This window comes from Gigantopelta aegis, unplaced genomic scaffold (assembly GCF_016097555.1).
Source record: "Gigantopelta aegis isolate Gae_Host unplaced genomic scaffold, Gae_host_genome ctg3738_pilon_pilon, whole genome shotgun sequence".
Taxonomy (NCBI): domain Eukaryota; kingdom Metazoa; phylum Mollusca; class Gastropoda; order Neomphalida; family Peltospiridae; genus Gigantopelta; species Gigantopelta aegis.
In genome coordinates, this window is record NW_024533486.1 from 27,954 (window position 1) to 49,790 (window position 21,837).

At 35.7% G+C, this 21,837-nt stretch overlaps 1 pseudogene; it reads left to right on the forward strand.

Moving 5' to 3' along the window:
* The first annotated feature begins 15,221 nt into the window (after positions 1-15,221).
* Positions 15,222-21,129, forward strand: LOC121392396 (annotated as a pseudogene).
* The last annotated feature ends 708 nt before the right edge of the window (positions 21,130-21,837 follow it).

Consider the following 21,837-nt stretch of genomic DNA (forward strand, 5'->3'; position numbering starts at 1 on the left):
AAAACATACATTTACAACACTATTTACATTACATGCTACATTACATGTACATGAAAACATGTTATGTACATGAAAACATGTTATGTACATGCTGTGCTTGTCATGATGTAACAACTACTTGTATGTGGTTATATCTTCATCTCTCTCTCTCTCTCTCTCTTCTCTCTCTCTCTCTCTCTCTCGCTCTCTCTCTAGCTGATATAACTCCTGCCCAAAGATTGCAGCAAAACCCACAAATCTTTCCTCTCCTTTCCCTTACAACTACAGAAACAAACATCACCATTCTTGAAGAGTCAGAAAAAATTTGATCAACCACAAGAACGTGTACCGTTCAAGTCAGTTAGCCAACCTCGTACCACTTCCTCTGCTTCATCTTCACCTCATCACATCAACAACATCTTTAACTTGGACTCTCCTGTGGATCAGAATTACTCTCACTTCAACAATCATCACCGTCAACATTCAAATCCATTATTTTAGGCCCTGACATACCTCATAATTATGACAAAACTAAGGGCCCTCCTCCTCCACGTGATAGTGAGATCCTGGATCAGGATCTGATTCAGGTTATGCTGATCCTATAGATGCCTTAAGACAATACTATTCATCCCAATATCAAGGGGGTAATATTCCAGTTAGTGAACCTCCATACCAAAATTAGCTGAAATACAAAGGATTCGACAAGCAAGGCTAAAACTTAAACCGAACTGACTCCCCGAAGATCCTGCCTATTCACGACCATTTGATTGCCTTCGAGGTCTACCAGGTCCTGTCAGAATATCAGGTGAAACCACACCTGGCATTGGCTATGCCTCAAAACTTTCAACATACGAATCCAGCTGGTCGGAGTAGAATGAAAAAACATAGAGTCCACAGACAGCCATTCCATGCCAGCTCTGGTAGTGATGATGCTCTAAGTTCCTCCCCTTCTCTCTCCCCATCTCCTGAACCAGACATCACACCCTTGACGTCTTCCCAGCGTAGTGGCTCATTAGATCGTCTATTGGAACCTCCAACGATACAAAAAGTCCGAGTGAAGCTCAAAGAAGGTACTTCATGTAGAATGAGACAGCGAGTTCATTCAGAAGGAAACCTTCTTGCACAAAAGAAACTCTCATCTCGTCCCGATATTCTATCACCACTTGCCTTGACAACCAGTACTGCCAGTGAACAAGATAGAACTCCATCTTCTTTCTCCGCAACCATCTCCTATCCATGTTCCCATCCCAGTTGAGGTATTGAAATTACATAATGGGTTTGCTAAACTTGTTCATCCAAGTTCGTCATCATCTCAATCTCAATAACACTCCTTTCTCACGAAAAGGATTAAGTTATTATCATCAAGTCTTCCCATAATCACTCGTGTTGATGTTAATTGTATCTTTATTGTAAGACAATAATTACATGATACTAAATGTTCTCATATTATTATTAATATGAGAACATTTTGAACTGATAAATATAATTCTCTTGTATTATATCACAACATTTTCTTTATAAGTAATATGATAGTAATTATTGATCAATGTATAAGTGTGTATATAATATGTATAGTGTATATGTGTGTAGTAGATGTATAAAGTTATATTCCATCTTTTGTTGTGTGTATTTTGTAAGTTTGATTGGATGAATAATTAACAGTCTTTGTAAATTAGAAATCACTTTAAAAAATTGTTATATTAAATAATACAAAAAAAAGAGAAAGGAGATTGTCATGAAGGCAAGACTATATTTTTCAAGAGAAAGCCATGAATAAAACTTAGTAGTTCGTATTACTGTACTATTAAGTAATTCATGCAAATTTTCTGTTGATCATAATATAGTGTTAGTAGATGGTCCACAGTATCAATTACTTGCATTATTTAACAGAAATGATAGATGACTTTTTTAAAATGTCAATGATTTGTTTTGAGATTTAGAGTCTAGTTCAAGAGTTAGTTTTAAGACAGATATGATCTACAAATAAAAGGACAGACTACTAACAGCCAAGGATACCAAAATTAAGACAGTTAATTTTCAAAGACAGCCAATATCGTCAGATCACTCTGAATACACAACGTTATTACATAAATTTCACACCAACATATATAGCATCTTGTGCATACTTTATAGAGCATAGCTGTGACACATAAAATGATGTTTACCTTGTACAATATAAACAATTCTTTTGTGCTTTCTTTAAATTAATGAGTTGACATTCATGTTGACAGTTTTTTGTATTGTCCAATATATAAAGTTCTATGCACAAGTTGAAACATTTTAAACCTAATTAGTAGATTGTGCAATTTCACAATGACTCCAGTAATATAACAGGAGAAATGATGAGCATATGAAAGGCCAATCCCTTCTAAACCTTCTACTCTGCTTCTCGCATCATTGCCCTCATGTTGTCCTCTGTTTACTAATTACCCGTACAAATACCATATGATGGGACTAACTTGTTTATATTTAGCTCTTAATTGCTGGAGTTGATAAGTGTATTCAGTCTCATTGATGTTCATAATAGAAAACTCCTTTACTATGGTAATAACCCTGATAAAAGTCTATATCAAAGATACAAAATATGGGACCATAATTAGGTAATAAGGCAATTAAATTCCCATTTCTATGCCTTGATCTTAGAATCAAAACTATATGCTGGTAGATACAAGTTAAATAATGATATGAAAAAAGTTATTTTTTATTGACTAGTATATTGTTAAGAGTAGATAAGAGGGAAGGAAGTGTTTGAATGTCACATAGTACTATAGAAACACTGTGGTGAAAGTAACATGACATATATTGACATAGTTCCATAAATTAGTACATAATCCTCCAGTTAACCTCTCATTGTGATGTCATTATTTTAAGATTATGTGCAAATTTACGGAACTATGTCACAAGTATGTCATGTTACTTTTCCACACAGTGTTTCTATGGTACTATGTAACGTTCAACACTTCCTTCCCTCTTACCTACCCTTGGTAGTATGATACTGATTTCTAATAGATGTTATCTACCAAAGTATAGACATTTGCCAGACCTCTGTTGCTTTGAACAAATAAACAACTGACTTGTTTTTTTTCTCTTTTTCATTTTTTGTCCATCTCCTCTCGACTGACTAAATTTAGCCACGTCTCAGCAAAACCCAAATAAAAACCAATCTAGAAAAATACTATCATAGAAGACCTCAACGATCTTATACATTAATACCTCTTCTCCTATCTGCCATCCTTTCTCAAATCCAGTATGGTAGCCATCAGATAAACCTTGCTGTACTCCATGAGTATAGCCTTCCTTGAATCCTAACTGATGAGCTCTGAACAAAAGGACATTAATAATAAATAGAAAGATGAGCCCTGGGAGGATGTGCTCCCACGTGGTATCTTTACCTGTCTTCAGTAAAGAGTATAGACTCAAATGGATCATAATGCTTATCAGCCATGAAATAGTCCCACCCACTGTTAATTACTGCTGTTATAAATCAAACTAATGGACAAAATATTATTTAAAATTTGACACATATTAACATTTGACTCCTTTAGCAAATAACTATTACAGTAGTCTAAAACGGGAAGAAGTAAAGCTGGTCATCTATAGTCCATTATACATTTCCATCTGTTATTACCCATGCATTCAACATTGATGTAAAAAGATTGTCCAGTTGTCTCCCAGTCAAGAGACTGCAAAGTGGATGTATTCTCTCACATAATATCTTATAGTGTGTACACTCAAACACATTTCTTTTCAGTTTCAATATGACTGGTTCGTGATAGATCTGCCATGGGAAAAACTTCAACCTCCACTATTTGTGACCATTCTTTAAATTTGTTAGCATATTTAGGTGGTAATGAAGACACAGGTAGTGACGCCATATTGTGGATAACGACAGACTCACAGAGAAGTGAGAGAGAAGGTGGTAGTCTAAATATGACACTAGGTGGGTACTTGATGAGCTGAGAGTCAATAACATCCACAACATAACCTTTATTATCTACTGCAAAATCATGACACCAGTAAGTGTTGATAGAATAGAGATTTGCTTCGTTGGACTAAATACTTTATATTGCCATCATTGACCAATACAAAAACCATCTGGATGAAAGACAATTCTCTTTACATTATTAGAAGAAAGATATTCCTCTCCATACGAGTACAAATGATTTCCACTTTTATTGAACACACTAATACCTCTTCTACCAGTGGCAACATGTATGTTGTGTTCATGATCACATGAAATACATTTAATATTTGGTCCCTCTAGTAGATTGTCAAAACTTTTCCATCAATGTTTGTACACACCAATACCACCAAAACTAAATCTAGCCATTCGTTCAAATCCAGCATAAATCAATTGATGAGGAGTAGAACTAATACACAAATCACTAAACCAATGGTTTCTGCGATAAACCTCTCTAACTAACTTTCCTGACTTAGTATATTTGGAGATACAATTGCGCTTCAGATCTATTGCAAAACACGAGCCATCTTTAGTCATAATAGCCTTATTTACTGAGCCTTTTTAAGTAAAATAATTTCCTTAGTACAATATTCATTTTGTCAATTGAGAGACTTTTCCACCTTGTTCATCATTTATAGCAGTACATAATGTTGTACCATCATTACACCATATATAAAAAAGGATGAAGAGGCCAATTCATTTGTAAAGAGCTTAAGACACTGCTAGGTATCTTCTCATGATTCCTGTAAAGTATTTCATCACAAATAGTTAAAATAGCCTGAATTAAGAGATACAATAGTTGTATTTAATACTCCACAAATATATTTCCTAAGGTCTACTTCACTTTATAACACACACACAGACACACAGACACAAACACACACAGACACACCACAGACACACAGACACACACACAGAACACACACAGACACACACACACAGACACACACACACACACAACACACACACAAGTCAATGTAGGAAACATTCTATCAGAGCTCTCAAAGATGAAGTTTATACTTACTGCATGTAATAGAGCTATGTATAGGGCTACTTATATAGGGCTCAACTAATAAAACACAAAAAACAAACAATTACTGTTCTAGTAGCCCTAGATTGCTGTGTTTAGAAAAATCATAGATTGCTGTTTTAGAAAAATCAAGTCATTTTAAGTGTGTCATTTATACTCCATTATCTTTAGTGGTTTACTCATTACACTTACCAGAGGTGAAGTCTTGTGCAAGAGCCCTTGTCATTTCTCAACTTATATGGCAGGGGTAAGACATATTTCAATAGCAAACTAATAACAAATATTAGAGGTGGAGTGAAGACTAATAAATACTACTACATACAAACACAGTAAATAATAATAGAGGAAATTAAAATAAGCACAGCTCAAGTATTATTTTTTCAAAACAATATATCTGTTTCTACCAGTCCCCAACAGAAACATGATGCAGACCTAGTCTTTCGGCAGACTCGTGAATTAACAAGCGAGTGTGAGCACTTAATGTAGAGGGAAGACGGAGTTCTTTCTCAGTAGACGAAGCAAAAGATGTGATTTGTTCAACTATTGCTGCAGTTTTGGCATCTGTAGGTACAACAGAACCAGTTAGCAGTTGGTCCAATAGTTGTCCAAATGTAAGGTTTATAGTTAAACCATTCTCTTTTCTTAAGTCAGCCAATTCATTCCAAAATGGTCGTAGGACACTCTGTAAAGTCTCCTTCGCTGACTTCACTGAGGGCACAGCAAAACGGAACAGGTAGTATTCTTAACGTTGCCATCGGTAACAACATTTAAATCCTTGTGCTAAGAGTTGACGAATATACGTTGGTAATCTGGCTTCAACAATCATTTTGCCTTTCCATTTCATCAGCTCATTGTTTCCAGACAAACGAATCTCTACAGGAGTATACGAGTCTGGAGGGAAGTCTCTCCTCATTAACAAGTCTTCATAACATTGATCAGAAGGATGATCACCATCTTTAAGTATGGTTCTGGCATCTTGGAATATTGTACTAGACGAGGTATGTACTCTTCAGGAATGAAATCGCTACACAGGTCTGACCAGTTTTCAAATGTCATCTCAGCAGCATGATTGACAGCTACTTGAAAGATTCTGTCACATGTGGGTTTTGTCATTCAATTCTTGTGGGTTTGAGAGTAAACAGTTGACTAATAACTTTAACTACATGGAATGTTCGTATAAAATGGTAGCATTGCTTTTTCTCTTTTTGCCACCAGTAATTGCACGACCATTTCTGTTACAGCACCAATCTCCTCTAAACCAAAAGAACATTTCACAAATTGAGTGTCTACCTGTTCCATAAAGACAGCACCACTGATAGCAACTTACTTACAGTATCACCAGCCTGCCTCAACTCTGCTATTTTTGATGCTGGAGCTTCTTATCAGTAGGGTTCTTAAAAAGGTCTTCATTAGGTACCAATGCAACAACAATATCAAATTCAATTGACGGAGTTTGAGAGAATTGGATTAAAACTTTCAGTCGAGGGCAACGAGAACTATGTCCTATGTGAGCATAGTTAATACCACAAGATTGTAGGTATGTAGCCAGTAGAGTGATCCACTCAATGTGTGTGTGAGTGGTGGAGCTACAAAGCAAACATCAACATCACTCACTCGGTGGAGAGGGCTGGAGCCAAACACATATAGCAGGTTTGATGGATTTCCTTGATAATCAAGAATCTTGGCAAATTGGACAGCGATGAATTCCAACCCTTCTTGGACAGCTGCTTGATATTCCAGTGTTGATAGGAGACCATATTTGAATAAATGAGCTTGTAAGGTGGAATTGAAGTGGGATTTTGTTGCTTGGAGCACTATCTTTTTACTGCTTTTTATGGAAGCATGAATATCACTCAATTTAGTGGCATCAATGATATCAAACTGGATGTGACTTCCTTTGCCTTGTGAAAGCCACTGAATGGCAGCAAGATTCTCAGGAAGATCATCCCAGAATTTGACAAGGGTCACATCAGGAAAATCAACTAAAAGTTTCTTCCATTATTCTAAGTTTGAATTGAGACGTAGATTCGTCTGTAACATCAGGTTTGCATATAATTTCTGAGGAAATACTTGTGCTGTTCTAATACATGTAATAAACCAGGACTGTGTGATTCTGCTCGCCCAGTTAATACGACAGTGTAGCTTCCTGCTCGATTGGCATGGCAACGAATTTCAGGGAGAGCAGGACCAGGTAATATTTTGAGTGGTGGCAACAACGATTCAGGCCGTTCAACCATCCTCTTCTGTGAGGCCATTTTTTACCAGTAAGTCTTTCATATTCTCTTCTTCCTGTCATATTCCCCGGGGGAATGAACAGAGTTCCATCGAAGTCAAAAACAAAGAGTTGTGTTACTTTCTGGTCTCCAGTTATAATGCCAGACTTGTCTGGGGTGCAGTTTGGTTCTTCAAGGCTGTCATTAGTCAGCGACAATACATTTGGTAGAATTGACTTCAATTCTGTAGATGATGTGACAGTATAAAAAGTCATATCTGCCAACTTCTCGCTAACTACTACTTTTGTTCTTTCTCATCTTGTGTTGCTTGTCTGACAACAACTCCAACTGTTCCTTCTAAAAACCCTGTATGGTTTGACGTATCATGTGAGACTGAAGCATGCATTTGCGGCTTTTGGAGGAACACCCTCAGCAGCTGAGATAGTATGTGAGCAGTCTGGTTCAGACTGACAAGTCGTTGTGGTAACTCCACAAAAGCTGCCTGTATCTTACCGTTATCAGCTTGACCAATGACATGAAATTTTACTTTCTTGCCAACAATGATCTTACTGAGTTTGTTTCATGTTTGGTTCAAAGACAAGTGTAAATGAGAACCATATAATTGACTGTGGATTGGTCGATAAGCACTCATAAGTTGCCACTGTGATTCTAGACTCAGAAATATTCCTATATATACTGCTACCAAGGAGTTGCTCGACTTTAGCTCCACAGGAAGAGCAATGGGAGGAGCCTGACAGAGAGAGAGGAGAGAAAATACAGGAGGTTGTCTTGGATCCCAGTCTCTTGGTAAACTAGTTGAGGAGGACAAGGACTCTCATTTCATTTTCCTCCCAACGTTGGTACATTCGTATTGATTGCAGCTGGTTGGATGCTATGAATATTTCGAGATCGAAACATTTCAGCTATGCTGGATTGAAGCAAGGAATCTCCAAGATGTGACATTGGTATCCAAGTATATCACATATGTATGTATATATTCTGTATCCCAATGTTGTGTATTAGTGTTTCAATGACAACTAACTTCTTACCATTAGCTAGGGAATCAAGAAAACGCGTAAGACAATTTGATGTGCTTTGAAAGCTGTGGCTGGATTGAAACGATATTGAGCTCCTTCCATGAAATAATCATCAGCAGATATGACTTCTGTTGTGAGCTCGATTACAAAGCATTTCTTGACAATGTGGGCTAGGTGGACTTGCCGCTACCAGGAAGACCCCTCATGATAATGATGGAGGGTAGGACAGCTGTAAGGGACTCGAATGTGGCAGCTTTTTGTTCACTCGAATAATTCTTGAATAACAGACTCGAATTTGATTTCATCTTGCAGTTGTATGGACGAGTGAAGTTTTTTAATGAGCATATCCTTTTCATATTCATTGAAGTATCCTATATCGCCTAAAATACCAAGTTGGTTTTCAACTAACAGTGCAAATGAGTCTGGTAATCCAGGAGCGAGTTGGAAATGGTTCCAAAACGAAGGTAGAACCCATCTGGTTGAGCTGGAGTCATGCATTGAACACAAATGAACACTAGAGATAGGTTGGTGTCCCAAATGTGTCTCCAAGAAAGGTTGATAGCAAGCTGGATTGATGATGAATGTATTCAACTCTCTCTGCATGGGACGTGATAATTTAACAATGGTAATGGGAGGGTGTACTCCTCGTGGTTTCCGGGTGTTCGGAGGCCTGCCACTTTAAAACTGTTCAATCAAATGAGAAACAAACTTAGAAAGTGCAGGCTCTGGTTTCATTTTGATGAATATCAGCCTCTCTCTAAAGTTTACTGTGGACCCCATTGAAACTCAACTCCATACAGTTAGGTAACAATGAGATAAATTGTAACCTAGCTGCTTTAAAACTCGCTTTGCTGTCTCAATTTGTTCATCATTGATAAGTCGTGCCATGCAAAGTGTGACATGAAGTGATGTAATATTAATTAAACATCAGCTATTGAGGATTGAGTCGAGTGATGTGAGAAATTATATTTTGAATGTTTGCTTTGACCTCTTCATTTTCACATGAATACAGACAAAATGGGTGGACGATTAATGTTGCTATAGTGATGATGTAGAATGTTGATCTTCACTCTCAGCTTCAGCTTCCATTAGGCTAATGTCCTTCATTGTATCTGTTTCCTCAGAGCCATCTCTTTGATCTTTTGTTAAAATATCTTGTATCGTTGAGCCTCCACGTGATCCAAAGAAATTATCAATTTGACTGCGTTTGTCCCAAACAACTTAGATCTTTATATTGAAGTACTGGATTCGATGTTTTGGGTACAGCTAGGACATTTGCACCAACAGTAGAAATATCTTCCCAGCTGAACTCTTTAAAGGGTTTTTTCTTGGATACCAATAAAGCGATCAAGGTACCCCACTATGAAATCTTCTGAGGGTAGGTCTGGATCCCAGAGAAGCGAGAGATGACTTCAGTAGCTGGTCGCATCCTCTGTTTTTTCCTCGTCTTCGTCATCTTCTTTGTCTCCCTGGCTAGATTTTTTGGAGAGTCATTAGATTGTTTACTCTTAGCACTGCTCTGAATCTCAGTGGTAGCCTGGGTCTCATTCTTAGTCTGAGTATCAGTCTGTGTTGGTACTCCTGGATGTAGATTTCTGCATTGACTGCCAAATTACATTTGCCTTGCAAAAAGAATTTACAAACTTTTTGACCTTCAGAGATTCTACCTGCAGCTGATCCTCCCTTAGAGGATGTACCCACCTTTACTGGTGGAGATGTCTCAGGTAAACACAATGGGTGACCTTCAATCCAGTCCTTAGCTGCCTCAATGATGGCATAAAGCATAGGAAGTGCCTATAAGAGGTGTTGCTATAGAAACCAAGTGACTATTAAACCAAGGTTGTCTAAGTGTGCTGTAAGATGATAGTTGGTATAGAAGAAGGATAAGAATCTGAAGAGAGGAAAAGTAAAGAACAAGGTCATTAAAAAGAAAAAATGCTATCATTGCTTGAAGCAACAGAATAAATTATAGATGTTACTACATATAGCATGTTTAGGTTACCAACATGCAAGTTGTCCCTAAGGAATAACCCTCTACTTTTATATGTATTTATGTAGCTCATTCGAATGTCAAGCTTCTAGTAAGTCATGTCAGTAAAAACAAACATACGTTTTTCACACAAACTAGATTGCATCATTATATATACCAGATGAATAGTACAGTGATTGAATACTGACATCTCTTACCTGACAATTTCAAAGTCATGGTTGTCGTTCCATTAAGAACATATACAATGACTGTTTTGCCTTCTTCTTTATGGATGTGACTTGATCTGAAAAAATAGACTGCAAAACTTCAAGTTCTTCAGTAATACCTTCCATGATCATATACACGTATGAACGAATATTCCACTACACAAATCTGTTGTAGCTCAGTAACAGAACTTCTTTTCACAGAATTCTGCAGTCAGTACTACCTCTTATAACTCTGTCAGTAGTCCAATCCCACTGCACAATCTGACAATGCACAACCTCAGAGTAACTCGACTCAATTACTGAGGATGGTGCAAGAAGTAAAGAGGTGTGTGTCTTCTTCTTAGTGGGTGCGGCTAATTTAAGCCTTGGGGGTGTGGCAGATGTAAAGGTTGAATCTATATTGCATGATGCATCAATGTTGCAAGTTAATAATCAAAAGTCGTTCAGACAAGGCGATATGGCTGGTGTTCCAAGTAGCAAAGTACAATTATATGTTTATGATCTCTCTATGGGACGAGCAGCCCAGCTTTCTCCATTGTTGTTGGGTAGAGAAAAGTAATCTTTAAATTGATTTAAACTTTAATTTTTTTTCCATACATGAGAATATATTAATGGGATATGGTAAGCTTCAAATATAAATAATATTTTTTAGTTGTATTAACATACTAATATATGTGTATTATTGCTATGATCACTACTTAGGCATACTGGAATTGTTGTTTTTGGTATCGAATATTTTTATAGTGCTGAAGAATCCTGTCCTTGTCCTCCTTGTAAGTGTACATGGATAAACTCATACTCCTGTTATTGGGGTTATGTTTATTTTCTAGGTGGTACTATTATGGGTCCACCTCATAAATAGAAAGATTATGGAGAAACTCAGATTCCTGAAGAGGTGTTCCAAAGATATTTGACTGAACTGACTTTTGGAATACCTTCAAGTAAACAAGTAACATTTTATGTACAATTGTTAGTAATTCTTTTCTCTTTTTTTAGACCTGAAGAGCATGATCCATATTTTCATACTCTAATAACTTTTCCTTTTGTAATGAGTTGGCTCATATCTTACTAGCAAATCTATTCCTAAATATATTACAAATTTTCCAGATGAGCTGTTTGAAACGTAAATTGAACATTATATGATATTAAAACTTTCATCTCTCTCTCTCTCTCTCTATCTCTCTCTCTCTCAAGATACTTTGGAGTTAAATGAAACCTTATATAAATAAAATAGAAGAGATGGGATGTGGCTAATAGAAATGGATCTCATATAATTCCACTTGCAGCAATTCGACGACAACCTCCTTCTCCTTCTCATTCTGGTAGTACTACATCCTACCAGAATAATTTTTTCCAGAGTCTGATATAATGAGAATTGTTTCTAGTGGATTTAACAAGAAATAGAGCAATTAAAGAATTAGAAAATGTGATGGTAATACTGATGTAGCACTTATTCGACTGTTGGGCCGAACCATTCATTTTGGAGAATTTGGCAACAAAAACCAAGCTCTCCGGATCCATGAACAGATAAATACAATATATTACAAAATATTGCAGACTTTTATTATCAATAATAATTATTGTTATAATAAACTGTCCCCTGATCTAAAAATTTAATACTCTCTTAAGTACTGTAGTTGTGTCAAGTTTATATACCAAATTTGTAAGAGAGTCAGGTTGACCTTTTTTAATACTCTCTTAGTACTGTAGTTGTGTCAAGTTATATATAACCAAAATTTGTAAGAGAGTGAGGGTTTGACCCTTACTGTTACACAGCTGGATGTAGTCACCATGGTTTTGTTATTAAATGAGTAAAATGTATCATTTCTACATGTTTGTTAACTATCCTCTTCTCTTCAGTCGAAAAAAGATGTACTGATTACTGGATCTAACAGTGGACTGGGTAATGTACTGCTTTAACACTAGCTAAGAAAGGTATTGTTTAATACATAGCATAATCACTGGTAAAATCAAGGAAATGTAATCATTGATTTTATAATTGATTTTTATCACCAATATATTACAACACTAACTGCTTACTTTAGGTGCCCAGTTCATATGGTATGTCGTAATCAAAACAGAGGAGAAGAAGCCAAACAAGATATTATACAACAATCAGGGCAATGGATGTAAGTATAATATATTTTATAATAATTAATTAATTATATATATAATATATATATAAAGCTTAGAGAAGTCTATTTTTTACATCTACTGTGCTATGTATATTTACTCCATAAAATCATTTCTGGCACAGGTTGTAACTTGAAGCCATCCATTTTACCTGTTAGTTGTTTGATATGCTTTTGTAATTACAAATAAATCATCTGTTTTCAAATTCACTTTCAATTTATAATATCACACTACCTCCCTCTCTCTTTTCCCTCCATTTTTGTTCCTTTCTTACTCATTAGAAAGTCCACCTTCATGTACTGGATATATCTAAGTCACGTGATGTTAGTTCAATTTTGCTTGTGACTACTTTGTCCGTTCACAGCAGCCATTAGATGTACTGGTAAGATACTGTTTATATAATACAGCTGGTACTGTAGGTGTTATATTCTCAGACTATAAAGAGCCTTCTTTTTTCCCCATAATATAGCACATAACAAAGACAAATGATTACAGGACATGGTAACAACAACAGATACATACATATAACCTGACTACATCGGACTACAATGTTTCAATTGTCTCTATATAATAATAACTCAGCACACTGTCTTTACATAACTCAGCATACTGTCTTTACAAACAGTACATTTCCCCTCTTTATTTAAATCGTTAATGTTAGATGGTTAGATAGGTTGGGGGTTACACATTGATTCTTTCAGTGGGAGTGAGTTTGTATCATTGGCATCAAGTGGTGGTGGTGGGTTTGTAGCATTTGGTTGGTGGTGTGTCTTCAGAGTGGTGGGTGATTGTGGGGATAGTAGTGATTGCAATGGTGACTGGTGATGTGTCTTCGGTGGGGGTGATGTGGGTAGGACGTGATTGCTAATGGTGGACTGGTGATGTGTCCTTATGACGTGGGGGTGATGTGGATAAGGAGTGATGGTGACTGGTGATGTGTCTTCATGAGTGGTGGGTGATGTGGGTGTAGGAGTGATTGCAATGGTGACTGTGATGTGTCTCACGACTCCTTTCAGTTTGGGTATGCAGTTCTGAAGTGTGACTCTGGGTTATACATGAGTCCCACTTGTCTTCATTTAGAGTGTATCTTTTCGTATAGATTGACATGTCTTTTTTCAGTTATCCCCATTGTTAAATTGAATAATGTATAATTCTGTACCTGCATATGCTAAAATAAAACCAGGGACCCATTGATTCTCACCTTTACCCCCCGAGTCCCATTTAGCTAGTCCACCACCCCAGTCGGCTCCACTCTTCAACCCCCCCAGCAGCCCCCCTTGGTCAGTTGGTTCTACCTTCAAACCCCCCCCTCCTCAGTCAACTCTGCCGTCAACAACCCCCCCCCCCCCCCCCCCCAGTTGTCACCCACCCTGGTTGGCTCTACTTGGGTAAGTAAAGTGATTGTAGTTGCTTATTGAAGAAAGTTATATTTAAGATAGGGTATTAGTAAAGACAAAAAGTATTATAGTTTCAAATTAAACCTGTATTACAGGTTCAAAAAATTGAATTCTAAACTTATTCAAGAAATTGAATTCTAATTGAATTGGTGTAACTTTTAATATCTTGAAACTAAAGTTAAGATTGACTATAAAAATTTTTTTAAAACAATTAAAATGTACAAAGATAAAAGATAAACAAAATGACCAACTAAAAAAAACGAGCTAGAAAGAAATAAATAACAAGCTATAAATGAAGAAAAAAACCAATAAAAGTGAAATTGAAAAAAAAACTATAAAGAGAACAACAAAAATATATATTTTAAAAATAACCTTTGAAAACTAAGTTAAGAATGACTTATTTTTAGTGAAATCTTTTTTTTTAGAACAAATTATAAAAGATTAAAGACAAAAACTATTTAAAGATTAAGTAACACTAAATCAACTATAAAAACTTTACAGAAAAAATACAATGCCAAACAAAATTAAAACAATATAAGATAAAACTGTCTTTAGCAGTTGAAGAGCCCTAAGGAAAGTCCAGTGAAGGTCTCCAATCCACCAAGACGTCCTTGAAGGTCTCCAATCCACCCCAAGAAGTCCAGTGAAAGGTATCCAATTCAACAATATAGAAAAGAGAAGATGGAGAGGTTTCCCAAGAGTCCAGTCAGTCCACAAGTTGAGACATATCGAGGAAGAAAGAGAGGAAGAATTAACAACTGATACTAAGAATGGTGATAAAGTGGATGGATGGATGGAAGACAGCTCACCTTTTTCACCATAGTGCTCCTGCAGGGATAGAAAAAAGAGAGTAGTGATGAACTGATAGTGACAATGAGTGGATAGGAGAGTGAGAAAAAGAAAGAGGAAGGAAAAGGGGACTACAACCATACCCACACACACACACGCACCCAAGAAGATCAGAGTTTCTTAGTAATACCTTCCATGATCACATACACTTATGACAAATATTGCACTACACAAATCTGTTGTAGCTCAGTCACAAACTTCTTCACAGAATTCTGCAGTCAGTACTAGACCTACTGCAATTTTGGAGGTTGCACTGACAATTATAATCTCAGAGTGACTCGTAAAGAGTGTGTGTCTTCCTCTTGGTGGGTGACAGCGCTATAATAATAATTAAGCCTCAGGGGGCGTGGTAAAATGTAAAGGTGAAATAGTGCTGTTGTATTAATGTTGCATCTTTAATAATCGAAGTCTTACAGACAAGTCGATATGGCTGATAGTGCAAAAGTGCAAGTACAGGTATATATCTATGATACTCTCTATGGGACTAGCAGCACAGCTCTCTCCATTGTTTTTTTTAGGTAAGAAAAGTAATCTTTAAATTGATCCATAAATTTTTAATTTTTGTTTTCTATGACAGGGAAACATATTAATGGAATATGGTGAGCTTTTATATATAAGATAATACGCAAAATGATTTAGTTTGTATTATATACTAATAATAATTGTATTATTGTTTATGATCACTACTTATGCATACTGTAATTGTTGTTTATGGTAAAGAATATTTTTTTTGGTGTGTAGGAATCATGTCTTGTCCTCCTGTAAGTTGTACATGGATAACTCAACTCCTGTTATGGGGTTATGTTTTTGCTAGGGTGGTACTATTATGGGTCCACCTCATAAAGTAGAAGATCTTGGAGAACCTCAAATTCCTGAAGATGTGGTCCCCGAAGTTACTTGACCTGAATTGTCTTTTGATTACCTTCAAGTAAAACAAATAACATGTAATGTACAATTGTTAGTAATTCTTTCTCTTTTATTTAGTCCTCAGTCATATGTCTGTTTCATCATAATTGGGGTAACTCGTTTTCTAATGAGTTGGCTCAGTTTCTTACTAGCCACTTGGTACCCTGAATATATTACAAACTTACGCACAGGATGGTGTTAGAACTTAAATAAACTTGATATGAAAGTATCAGCTTTCACATCCTCTCTCTCTTTCTGCATCTTCTTCCTCTCGCTTCCTCTCTCCTCTCTCATCTCTCTCTCTCTGTCTCTCTCTCTCTCGTCTCTCTCTCTCTCTCTTTTTCTCTTCTCTCTCTCTCCTCTCTCTCTCTCTCTCTCTCCCTCTCTCTCTCTCTCTCTCTAATCTATCTAGACCATTTGGAGCCTCAAATTAAACCTTTCATAGATCAATTACAAGGGATAGGATGGGCTAACTAGGATATGATCTTTTTATACCTCCAACTCAACCACAACATCCTTCACCTTCTTATTTGCTTAGCTCATCACAAACTAGTATACTTCAAACAGAGAATCCCACCAGAAGAAAATTTTCCAGAATCTGATATTAATGAAATTGTATCTAGTGGATTCACAAGAAGTGAAGCAATTGAAGAGTTAGAAAAAATGTAATGGTAATGCTGATGTTGCAACTTATTCAACTGTTGGGCCGGACCATTCATTTTTAAAAAGATACTCTTGACAAAAAAATTAAACTTTACAAGTTGAGCATAAAGAGGATAAATACAATATATTACTAAAATATTCAGTACTTTTATTATCAATATTAACTATTGTTATTAAACTGGTCCCCTGATCTGAAAAATCTCAGACCCTGTAAGTACTGTTATTGTGTCAAGTTATATAACAAATGTGTAAGGACAAGTTGAGGTGCTTTCTCTGACACTACGGTTTAAGTCAAGTTCTTTGCTGTTCTCCTAACTGTATATTATGTCTAATAAAGCAGCTGTTTGCTGGAGGTACAGCTGTACCGAAATATTGTCTGGTATTCCAAGGGAATTCAGGAATATACCAGGTTAATATATATCTTGGTTGAGTTGTTTGTCACGTGAAATGCTCTCTTTACATAGACAAGGTTTATGAGAAGGCATCAGAAACTTTGATGATAAAGATTTGGAGGTTGATGTCAGCAAGTGAGTTTCAACAGCTGGATGTAGTCACCATGGTTTTGTTATTAAATGAGTAAAATGTGATCATTTCTACATGTTTGTTACCTATCTCTTCTCTTCAGTCGAACGTACATGATTACTGGATCTAACAGTGGACTGGTAAATGTACTGCTTTAACACTAGGCTAAGAAAGGTATTGTTTATCATAGCATAATCAACTGGTAAATCAAGGAAATGTAATCATTGATTTTAATAATTGATTTTTATCACCAAATATATACAACACTAACTGCTTACTTTAGGTGCCACAGTTCATATGGTATGTCGTAATCAAACAAGAGGAGAAAGACCAACAAAATATTATACAACAATCAGCAATGATGTAAGTATAATATATATTTATAAATAATTAATTATTATATATATATATCTATATATATAAGCTTAGAGAAAGACTATTTTACACCTACTGTGCTTGTATATTTACTCACATCATTTTCTGGCCACAGTTGTAACTTGAAGCCATCCATTTTACCTGTTAGTTTGTTGATATGCTTTGTATTGATTGTGAAAATTACAAATGAATCATCTGTTTTCAAATTCACTTCAATTTTTATATATAACACTCCCTCCCTCTCTCTCTTTTCCCTCCATTTTGTTCCTTTCTTACTCATTAGAAAGTCCACCTTCATGTACTGGATATATCTAAGTCACGTGATGTATTCAATTTGCTCATGACTTTGTCCAGGTCACAGCAGCCATTAGATGTATTGGTAAGATACTGTTATATAATACACTGGTACTTGACTTGCTTTGTTTATTAATTATTAGGTCAATAATGCAGGATGGTATGGTTAATGAATATAAATTAAATGAAGATGGTCTGGAGACTAATTTTGCAACCAACACACTTGTAAAGTAATATCTTAAATGATATATGTAGTTAATTAATGATTTCTTATTAAGGTACTTATATTCTCACAACTGAATGGTTCCCTGCTCTACAAAGAAGTTCTAATCCACAAGTGGGTCAGTGAACATTATATCCGAAGTGTGTTCATTATTTTATCCCTTACGTTATAGGTGACTGTATCATCGGGAGTATGTTTTGACAGAGAAGTTGGATCCTAATGATCTGAACTTTTGCTGCTAGAAGAGATAACTTCATGGAACATTTGCATAGGGACAAAACAAAGTGAGTTAGTAAACAGCTGTTATATATATTTAAAATATTTATGTACTATTTGTATCAGAGACAACAAGTGGTCATGTCAACACTCTGGGCTAAACAATATCCTAACATTCATTTTTTTACAATGCATCCCTGGTAAGATAAAGTCAGTTATGATCATGTCTGTTGACATAATAATAAAAATGCCCTTATAAAAAAAATACACATCAAATTTTTAGTGCTGTAATTTCTATGTTTTCTTTAGGCTGGGCTGCAACACCAGGCTGTACAGAGCTCAATGCCTGATTTTTATGAGAAGTTAGGTGACAAATGGAGGTCTGTAGAACAGGTATGTGACCCATAGAATATTAGTATCAGGTTTTAGTAGAGTTTATTTAAAGGATTTTAAATATTTAGATGTACAAAAATATGAGGGCGCATTATCATTATTATTCATTAGTGTTACATATACATATTAGGGGTGGGTGATAATTATCATTAGGGTACTATACATATTAGGGGTGGTATATGATCATTATCATTATTAGGGTGCTGATACTATCTTTGGTTGTGTATTGCTACAAAGTCTCGGTCAAATACCAAGTTGGTCTCTTTTTTCAAGGTATGGTTATAACTAGGTACTTAATAACTTATATCACACCCCTTTTAATCGTCAGGCTGTTTCTGAAACACTTAACCCTTGGCCAGTCACATTCAACAGAAACTGATGAAGCAACCACACTAAGATGAGAAGATTAGAAGAATTAAAATCAAGGTAAACTCAGCATTTAATCTCATAATATATGAATAAATTGTATTTTCCTTTAGATTTCTTCCTGGTGTGAGTAGTGTTTGACCCTCCAATGCTGGCGAAAACACTTAATAATATGTATTAATGCTTTATTTAACTTTTGAACCTCAAGAATTATCACTATTAATTCTGCAATTAAACATTTATTGAACGCTTTATGAATAATTCTTTTGTGATTTTAATTATAGAAGTTAAAGCAGGGAACATCCTTACAAACAATTTTGGCACCTATGATGGCTGTGTCTCTTGTAGAATGGGGGCTGGCTTGATTACTGTGTTAATTGCCTTTCTTGCTATTCTACTAGCTGCTCAAAGCATAGATATCATGTCTTTAAAACAACTATTTTCTAGAGGAACTCCTTATCGAAACATTGTCTGGTAATTATAAGGGAATGCAAGAATTTACCAGGTCATTATAGCTAGCATGGTCTGAGATATATGTCATTTTCTTGATACATAGAGAAGGTTATGAAAGGCATCACGACAATTTGATGACAATGATTTGGAGATTGATATCAGCAAGTAAGTATTCTTCAATTTTGATACATGTGGCTTTTGAAATTAACTATTAATGTAGTAAATTTTTTTGATTTTTTTCCAGTCGTATCTACATGGGGGACCGGATCTAATAGTGGACTAGGTAAATCTACTGCCTCTGGCACTAGCTAAGAAAGGTAATCGAGTCTAGTATAGTATCTGTCTGTAAACTATAGACCTGATGTGTTGATATATCATTGATACTTTCACTATATCATAACACTGATTTGTATCATTAACCAGCAGCTCGGATTATGTCACTGATAACTATTATCAATGCAATAATTATCTTAATTAACAGTATAAAGTTATTGAATATTCACTCCATCACACACTGACATATACTGATGCACAATAACTTGTTATCATTTCTATATAATACTTAGGTGCCACAGTTCATATGGTATGCCGTAATCAAACAAGAGGAGAAGAAGCCAAACAAGAATATTATACAACAATCAGGCAATGATGTAAGTATCAGGCCTTGTGATTTACCTCAGGGCGCCATGAGTAACATTGGAGAATAATACCAGAGTAATCACTGTTATTAATTATAAGTTGTTTTGATGTAACGGGTGGAGGAACATATTTGAATTTGGGGGGGGGGGCACCTAAAGGAGGGGGTCTGGGGGCACAGCACCCAAGAAGTTGAAGGAATGTTTTTCTTTTAATCCCTTAAATACACATCAATTTTTTATATACAATGAATGTGGTAATACCAATTGCCACAATATGTTATAATTACAATGAGTGATTTTCATTGTTCTCTACATATTGCATACTTTAGTATAAAAATTTGGGGAGGGGCACAATGAGCATGTTGTAATTTTTTTTTTGGGGGGGGGGGGCATGTGCCTGGTGCCCATAGGTTCCTCCGCACTGTTGTAGCCTATTAGTACTTGCAGTGGACCCTAATTCATTCATTTTCTCCTCCTTCTTCTCTATCTCTCTTTTGCTAATTAGAAAAGTCCACCTTCATGTACTGGATATATCTAAGTCACGTGATGTAGTTCAATTTGCTTGTGACTTTGTCCAATCACAGCAGCAGTAGATGTATGGTATTGATACTGTTATATAATACAGCTGGTACTTGATTGCTCTGTTTATTAATTATTAGGTCAATAATGCAGGATGTATGGTTCCTGAATATAAATTAAGTGAAGATGGTCTGGAGACTAATTTTTGCAACCAACACGCTTGGTAAAGTAATATCTTAAATGATATATGTAGTTAATTAATGATTTCTTATTAAGGTACTTATATTCTCACAACTGAATTGCTGCGCTCTAACAAAGAAGTTCTAATCCACAAGTGGTCGGTGATATTATGACCGAAGTGTTCCTTATTTTTATCATTACATTATAGGTGACTGTATCATCGGGAGGTATGTTGACAGAGAAGTTGGAATATAACGATTTTTAATATGGGTGTCTAAAAAAATAACTTTGATGGGATTATGCCTATTGTCATAACAAAGTCAGTGGTATAGACTACCATTTATCGACCATGGTATTGTTTATTTTAGAGACAACAAGTGGTCATGTCACTGTCTCTGGGCTACACAATATCCTAACATTCATTTTCTTCAATGCATCCTGGTAAGACATAAATCTATGTACTGGATGTGTTTTGATTTGAACTAATCCTTATAATGCTTCACGATTTGTATTTCCTATTGTAAACAGGGTGGGCTGACACCCCAGGTGTGCGAACAGCATTGTCTGACTTCTTTCAGAGTTTTAGGTGACAATTGGAGGACACCAGAACGGTACATATGAGGGAGGATACATTGTGTTTGATGTTTCTGATATGTACATGAATGTTATTTTAAAAGGTGATTTGTAAACATATGAAGGTTTATTTTAGGTTAAAAATATACACATGAAGGTTTATTTAATAATGGTAATAAATTTTCATATGGGTGTTGGATTTAAAAGATGGAAGATGTACATATGAGGGCATATGATGTTATTATCATTAGGGTTACATGTACATATTAGGGTGGGTATATGATTATTATCATTATTAGGGTACATGTACATATGAGGGCAGATGGAATTGTTATTATCATTAGGGTTACATGTACATATTAGGGTGGTATATGATCATATCATTATTAGGGTACATGTACATAGAGGGTATATGATCATTATCATTAGGGTGCGATACTATCATTTGGTTGTGTATTGCTACAAAAGTCTCGTCAAATACCGAGTGGTTCTTTTTTCAAGGTATGTTATAACTATACTTAATAACTTATGCTACACCCCCTTTTAGATCGTCAGGCTGTTTCTGAACACTTACCCTTGGCATGGGTCACAATCAAACAGAAGCTGATGAAACTAACTTTATGAGAAAAATTAGATGGAGCTTAAAATCAAGGTATTTTTTTAATAGTAATATATTCCAGTAACATTATTATTAAGTCATTAATTTTATGTACTTTTATTG